Below are 8,528 nucleotides of genomic sequence, written 5' to 3'. Positions count from 1 at the left end.
GATAGTATATGAACTATATGTTCCATTTAAGATCAATTCATATATCTTAGCACTCGAAAGATCACGACTAGCAAAGAAACAAAAAAAGATGACCACCAAGAAACAAAACTCTCCAAATTGATTATCAAGAGGTAAGAGAATTTAAGACCTCATCACATAAATATGTGTATGCGAATTTTATGCCTCTAGCAACAAAAAGAATGATCTCACAAGTTGCTGAAATTTTAGCCAAAAGAAAACGAAAATTAAAAAAAAAACTTGCACACAAGGCAAGGGACCAAGAGAGGGAAACTAGAAGGACAAGAATTCAAGCACATGAAACAAAATAAACTTTATTACTCAAAGAGGTCAGTCCTATTTTAAGTAGATTACAAAGATTTTTCTCTGAAAACTTTCACCTATTATATAGGCTAAGTACTCATCCTCCTCTCCACTAAAATCCTAGCACAATGCTTTCATATGGGTGACACAAGGGCTCAAATGGCTAGTTCGTCCTCTCTCATAACCCTACCCCACTATTTATAGGGTAGAAAACTTGACCCTTAAGTTTCTTAATTTTTTCCCAAAATACCTCTCTCTTGTAGTATACTTCTACGTACCACCGAGTGTATTTTAGTCTATTTTCTTCTCCATTCATTAGACGGCCATAGCACCTTTATGACTTAGCATCGCCTTGACGCAAGCTTCATAATGGTGCCACGAACTCCTCTAGTTCTCTCACGGTTTTGAGGCCAAATCGCGAAACCCTAGCACGCTTCTCAAAGCGTTACTATCCGCCACTTACTTTCACCTAAAGCAAGCACTCCGATGATGATGAGTATCCTCCATCTTGCGATCTTGACCGCCGGTAAGTCTCTTCCGCTCCCGATCCATCGGGCCGCCTTGTCACTTACACGAGCATCTTCTTCGCTTGACTTTGTCAACATGCTATCTTCATCCTCTGTTTCATACTTTGCTTGACCTTCATGTGTACAACTAGGATTACCCTTAATTCTGCTCGGTCCTCCTTGATCGTCCGGCACCAAGCACCCGCTTAGTTCCGATCACCTACCGTTGACCTCCAAGTTGCATCTATCACCTGCACACTATGAAACAAGCAAACATATTTCTCCATACTATAAAACATCTCCAGGTTGACACAAAATCAAAAACTACAACTCAGAGCACATTCTGTAGAAAACGTCAACACCGGATGTTCCGGTGTGTTCTGCTCCTGAACTCCGAACCATCCAGTGAGTGTAACATTATCTGTTTCAGGAAAATTTTGCTCTCTACAAGGAAATATCCGGTAAAAGCTTTCGGTGATAACATGTCTATCATCAGATAATCCGGTGTGTGCCAATCCACTGAACCACCCTTCTGCAACCTCTCTGTAATGAAAGGTCTGGTGCTTTCTCCTGTGCTCACAATTACAGCATCGGACTATCCGGCGTACATAATTAGACTTAGTGCCAAAAATCTCCTCCCTGCAGAAAATACTCTAGCACTCTCAAAGTCCATCGTCGGGTCATCCGATGTTTTCTTTTATTTCTGCTTCAGCACTGAAAATACTCCGGTGATACCCTCCCGTGTAGCCACAACACTCACTAGACCTTCCAGTACATTGATCTCCAATTTCGGTCGAAAAGTTTCTCTCTGCAAGAAATAGTTCGACGAGTATACACTACCCACAACAGAACCTCCAGTGAACACCGGAACATACTATGTTCACATCGAAACTTACGGTGTGTGTAATTTTTCTGCGTACAGAGAAGAATTCGTCAATTCCAAACACCGCCAACTCAAGTTAGACATGAACAAGAACAATCATCCACAAACACATGCTAACCAAGTTCAAGATACATCAACTGTTGTCAATACCTCTTCACATGAAAACCAAGGCACTTCTCCACTTGATTTCTCAAGAAATAGGCAAATCTCCGTAGAACTTTGAGATCTAGTAGGAGATTGTTACAATATATGGGTTTGACCCATTATATTTGTGTAATTCCAAATTAATATCAAAGGCCCAACCAGTGGATGTGGTAGTGTATCTTTTAGTCCCGCCTTGTTAATGGAGGTGAAGGGAGATCAACTTAAAAGGGATTCTCTCCTCCTCTCACTTAGCATGTCTAGATGAGAGGACTAAGAGAACATATGCGCGCTCGCTTGCCTTGCCTCACTGGGCTGGGCTGGGGCGGAGGCGAAGGGCACATGACACCTCCATGAATGGTCCGCCGAAATTGGGTCCAGTTGCTTGCGCAGGTGCGGCTTTCTTTTGCAATTTTAATCTTTTTGTTGTGTGTGCAAATAGATAAATATATGAAAATTGTGTCGATTAAGAGTTCGAACGTAACACGTAACAGAGTCTGGTCATGGTGAGCCTCAACCACGCAATCCTCCCCCCCTCTCTCTCTCTCTCTCTCTCTCTCTCTCTATATATATATATATATCTGTTAGCCACCGTCACAAAGAAAAATACGCAATTAGGGTTTTACCAATTTCTCTCTGTTGTGCTGTCGCACGTAGTCTACTCCATTCTGCTGCACCGGCGTGCTCCGATGAACGGGATAGCATGTTTCTGGAACCTGTCGCTCTTGAGATCCTGCACTGGGAGAGGGAGAATAAGGTTTCTGAGAAGCATTCTTCGTGACTGCTCATGATCTGCTTTCTCTATATTATTGTGATCTACTTCGACTACTTCATCATCTTCATCATCACCTACTGTTTTGATATCATGGGTGTATTTGCATCACACGTCGCCATTTGATACGTACATCGCTATCATTTTAGTCCTATTTGAGTGATAGTTAAATCTAATCAAGATTTATTAGAGCTAGTCGAACCCTAATCGATATTGATTATCTGTATCTCTTTTTATTCATATTATATCATGAATTAAATTAAATTAAATCTGAAAGTGCTATTTTTCTAACAAATATAATGTGTTTTATTTGTTTGGAAAAAATACTCAACCGAAATATGTCATTAAACTTTCGTTTTGGTTAGAAATATGTGTGAGTCGAGAATCTCTCGGTACGTAGATATTTGAGACGTTACACTAGCACAGCCACAAGCTGATCTTGAACGATCAAAGGAAAGGCTACGTCCGACACATGGAGCAACCGCTGCAACCATGGCGAGGCGGCTCGATGGATCGGCATAGACCCTCTCCACCTGCATGCAACTAAACGCGCCACCTTCTTTCCCTGCACTTTGGGCCTTTACATGCCCCAAAAAGAACCCCGTGAAAATGAAATCCTTGCCTGGGGAAAACACGGCGGATTGCACTGGTTCTTTACAGGTCACATTGTCACCGCATTGCAATAATGCCTCTTTTTTTCGGTTTGTACTTTCAACTTTTACCATTCAAAACTAAAATAAATAAATAATTTTTTTAGTTTTTAATAATCCACTTGTTAGATCGTAAGAATTTAAAAAGTTGGTTTTTCTTATTTTTTCATATATTATGAAAATCTATTTTACTGAACTGTTCATTCAAGTTTTTAAAATTCACAATTTAAAAGTTTTTTATAATATAATTTTTTACAATTCAGTTTTTTACAACACACAATCTACGAACTGATTTTCAAAATCTTATGCTGAAACAAACAAACAGTTAGACTTGATAAGAAGTTTGAAGGGCATCATGTATGTACACACGCGTAGATCAATCTAGACACTTGAATGTAGCAGCAGTGGCGGCGGAGCCGCATGAAAATACAACTTCACAACCTATTAGGTACGTGAGCATCCACTTATCTCATCTATCAATTTGTTCGGTCTTTTACTTACTTTATTTTTTCTATCTAATCTTATATTATGAATTTTAATACAAATAAATAGTTGAGATAGAAGATACCCGTCCGACGACTCCGGACAGGTTCCTGGGCTCAATCAATGTACTTCCCACTAATAAGCACTATCGTATGAAGGGTAGAATCTGATTTTTCTTGACCAACTCGTCGTTTTTGGCCTTGCCCAGCTCCGAAAACCGGCTGGCTGTAGCAGTTAGAGTGAACAGCGGGATTTTGCATTTTGGTGGAAGCGTTCTTGTCGGAGATGAGTAGATGATGGCCTGCAAAGTAAATTAGAGAGAGATCGAGTTGCTAACGGAAGATGATGCTTCTCTCCGAACCGCACGCTGCCCAGGCATGCCGCTGGGCCTCCTGGGGAGGTCGTGATTTGGGGCCCCGCGGTATGGACTGAAGCGTGCGGGTTGGGTGTTCTAGCTGATGCGGCGCGGTCCGCCGAGGCAGGGCCATGGGCCTTGGCCTCACGGGTCGGATGGGAAGGCCTTCCTCCATTTTGAAATTTTGCAATTACGGCACCTCCCGTAGCTATAGATAGTGCTAGTTTTTGTTATTGTAGATATGGAGAGGGAACAAATGAGTAAAGTAGAACTAATAGCTAGCTGCTAGCTCTTAGTTTGCTGATGTGGAAGAAAATTTTAGAAACCTAGTTTTTGATGAAGGGAAACCAAGAGATAGCTCTAAGCATTATGAAGTATGAGGAATTATGAATAGCAGAACCGTATAAATTTTGAAAAATATGTTGAGGGAAATAAGAGATATTAGCTAGCTATAATTGTTGGAGATGCTCTTATATACTCATATTGTCTGCTAGAAGTAAAATAGGCTACCTATCGCTCGTTAGAAATACGACTTACTACTTATCGTCCAATATATTAAAAAAATAAAAAAGTGTTCCAATGCTCTTAAAATTCCAATGCACTCGAGATGCTTAATTCCACGGCTCTCAGTTATCTATGTCATTGATAGCTCAGTTCTTTGTTGATACAGTAATTCAGTTGAGTTCAGTTCTTTGTTGATAGTTCAGTCCTGGGCCACGCTGGCTGTTCTCCACGAGCACGATTCAAGCGACCACGTTCCCATGTAACATGCATGTTTCCAACTGAGAACATATCCTGTGCTCCTATCCCTTCATGCACCCCCGCTATGTTGGAAATCATAACAACTTAGAGAACAAATTGTATTCCTGATTGTCCTCTATCTCTTTCCCTTGTATTTCGATCTCTAATCCTGCCATGCATATCATGTATTGTAATCTGTATATATGCTATATAATACAAGGAAGTCGCCCCTGGAGAAGTGTGCTTGACAAAATACATACCAGGGTTTACTATTTCATGGTAATCAGAGCCCCTCTTCTACCTAGTCATGTCTTCCTCTGCCGCCACCCAATCCAATGCGCTAAGCACCACTTCCGGCAGCCTTTTCACCTCCGTTGGTTTCATAATGTCCTCTTCGTCGTTCAGCCACATGATCAACATGAAGCTTGGCGGGGACAACTACCTATTGTGGAAGGCCCAAGTCATGCCCTACCTTCGAGGGCAAAAGCTTGTCGGCTTTGTCCACAGAACCAAATCAACACCATATGAGATGGTCACTCTGGCCACTCCTAAAGAGTGGCGTCGTCGGTCCCAAACCCTGAGCATGATCTCTGGGTCCAGCAGGATCAACTTGTCTTGAGCTTCCTTCTATTTTCGCTTTCGTCAGAGATCTTAGGGCAGGTTCCCTTCATAACCACATCGGCAGAGGTGTGGGCGGCCCTTGAGAGCTCCTTTGCATCTCAATCACGAGCTTGAGTTCTTCAGGTGCCCATGCAGCTTGCATCGACGCACAAGAAAGGCATGATGGCGAGCAAGTACCTCAACAAGATGAAGAGTCTCGCCGATCAGATGGCATCAGCCAGGCATCCGCTCAAAGAAGATGAACTGATCTCCTACATCCTCTCTGGTATTGATCAAGAATACAATCCACTCTCGACATCAACCATAACTCAAGTGGAACCAATCTCGCTTGTTGACTTCTATGCACACCTTCTCACCTTTGAGACGCGCTTAGAGCAGTAGAATGGGCACATGCAACTCGATGGCACGTCAGTCAACTCAGTATCGCGAGGCCAGGAGGAACATCGTGGTCATGATCATGGTCGTGGCGGAGGCCTCCGCTGTGGTGGTGGTGGCAACCGCGGTCGCCAAGGAGGCTCCACGAGATGCGATGAAGCATCCAATGATCGTCCAAAGTGCCAATTGTGTGACATGCTTGGACATACTATTGTCTAATGCTATCATCGGTTCAATCATCCCTATCAAGGTCATGACCCAAACCGTGTTGCCGGCTCTGCATCCCACTCGTATGGGGTTGACACGAACTGGTATACAGACTCTGGTACTACTGATCACATCATAGCAGATTTGGATTTGCTAAGTATGAAGGAGAAGTACCATGGCTGTGACAACATTCAAGTAGCAAATGGAGCAGGTATGATCATTAGTCATATTGGTCAATCTCAGACTCCGACTCGTACATGTAATTTACATCTAAAAGGCATTCTTCGTGTTCCTGACTCTACCAGAAATCTTTTACATCCATCATCTTACCATCGATAACAATGTCTTCATTGAATTTCACCCCACTCATTTTCTGGTTAAGGATCAGGCAACGAAGAAAGTCCTCCTTCAATGTAGATGTGAACGTGGGTTGTACCCTTTGGTGCCAATCTCCTTCGTGGTGGTCGAGAGTCCTTGTTAATCAAAAGAGTTTCCTCGGAGTAGTGGCATAGTTGCTTAGGACACCCATCTTTTGTGATAGTTCATCGTATTCTTAGTTCCAATAATATTCCATGTCATAGTACTCATAATAAAATATCGGTATGTGATGCATGTCAACAGGCCAAAAGCCACTAGTTACCCTATACTATTTCGAATAAAGTTTCCACTGCTCCTTTAGAACTTGTTCATTCTGATGTATGGGATCCTACAATTCCTTGTGTTGGTGGTTATAAATACTATGTTACTTTCATTGACGATTATAGCAAATATACATGGCTATATCTTCTAAAGAACAAATCTGATGTCTTTAAGATGTTTGTCCAATTCCAAATTCATGTTGAGTGTCAATTTAGTCAAAAGAGCATGTGTATGCAAACTGACTAGGGTGGTGAGTTTGAGAAACTCAACTCTTTTTTTAAGACAAGTAAGCATCTCTCATCATGTCTCTTGTCCCTATGCTCATCAACAAAACAGTGCAGTTGAACAAAGCGTGATGTGGTCTTCGATGAGCAAGTCCTCCCATTCTCCACATATACTGGTTCATCTCGTAGTTTCCAGAGGAACTCCTTCTTCCTTCATATTCACCCATAAATCCTAGGTGTGTACACTTGTATGATAGGGGTGATTCTATGATTAATGAGCATACTAATTTTGTTCCTATACCGGATGATCCTGTTGCTGTTTCTGATCAGGATTAGGTGTTGGGCACATACAACCATGACATCCTGACCACGGTGCTCGACCATGACAACGCTCGACCACAGCGCTCGAACAGACCACAACGCTCAACTATAGTAGATGGCGCTTTTGCAGCTATTGCGCTCGACCAGGACACTCAACCACAGAGCTCGACCACGGCAAATGGTGCTTCTGCTTCTGATGCGCTCGACCATGACGGCTCGATCTCGATGTTGACTATGATGGTTCTGTAACTGCTGTGCTTGACCACGGCATTCAACTACAGCACTCAACCATGGTAACTACGTCTAATGGATCAAGTGTGGTAAGGGGTGTTCCTATAGTTGTTGATCCTTCAGCGGTGCCGACGACTGCACCAGCGCTCTCACGACTAAGAACAAGGGCACATAACAATATTTGTGTGCCCAAGGTCTATACAGATTGCACTATGTGTTATGCTAATAGTGCCGTGACTGAACCTTCATCACATGAGGAAGCTCTGAAGGATCCAAAGTGGAGAGAAGATATGGAGGTTGAGTACAATGCATTGCTTAAGAATCATACTTGGTGTCTAGTATCTCCACGACATGGGAAAAATCTTGTTGACTATAAATGGGTTTTTAAAGTCAAGAGAAAAGCATATGACAGGTACAAGGCTAGATTACTAGCAAAAGGTTTTACGCAACGATATGGGATTGATTATGAGGAGACATTCAGTCCAGTAGTGAAACATGCTACAATTTGTTTGATCTTGTCAGTTACAGTTCCAATGGATTGGAGTATGAGACAGTTAGACGTACATAATGCGTTCTTACATGGCATTCTAAAATAGGATGTGTTCATGAAACAACCATCTGGGTTTGAGGAAAAATCCAATAGAGGACTTGTCTGCAAACTTAAGAAGGCCCTATATGGATTGAAACAAGCCCCAAGGGTGTGGTATTCTAGATTAAGTGGAAAATTGCAAGAGTTTGGGTTTGTCTCATCACGTGCTGATGCTTCGCTATTCATATACAACAAAGATGGAGTGGTTATGTATATGCTTATATATATGGATGATATTATAATCACTGGTTCTTCCAAGGAGGCAATTCGTGATCTATTGATCAATCTATAAAAAGAGTTTGCTCTCAAGGATCTTGGTGATTTTAATTTCTTTCTTGGTATCGAAGTCAAGAAAGTGGATGATGACATTCATCTATCTTAGTCCAAGTATATTTCGGATATTCTACATAAGGCGAACATGCACAAGTGCGAGCCAGTGACTACACCAATGGCTACTGCATAGAAGCTT

General features: G+C 42.1%; 1 non-coding gene across 1 annotated transcript; it reads left to right on the top strand.

Annotated features, from left to right (window-relative positions):
• The first annotated feature begins 5,698 nt into the window (after window positions 1–5,698).
• Window positions 5,699–5,837, top strand: LOC133891825 (small nucleolar RNA Z247). The gene has a single exon (XR_009904282.1). It is a non-coding gene; the product is annotated as a small nucleolar RNA Z247 (small nucleolar RNA).
• The last annotated feature ends 2,691 nt before the right edge of the window (window positions 5,838–8,528 follow it).

Source organism: Phragmites australis, chromosome 14 (assembly GCF_958298935.1).
Source record: "Phragmites australis chromosome 14, lpPhrAust1.1, whole genome shotgun sequence".
NCBI classification, from domain to species: Eukaryota; Viridiplantae; Streptophyta; class Magnoliopsida; order Poales; family Poaceae; genus Phragmites; species Phragmites australis.
The sequence above is the reverse complement of the archived record's forward strand: the minus strand, read 5'-3'. Positions and strand labels throughout refer to the sequence as shown.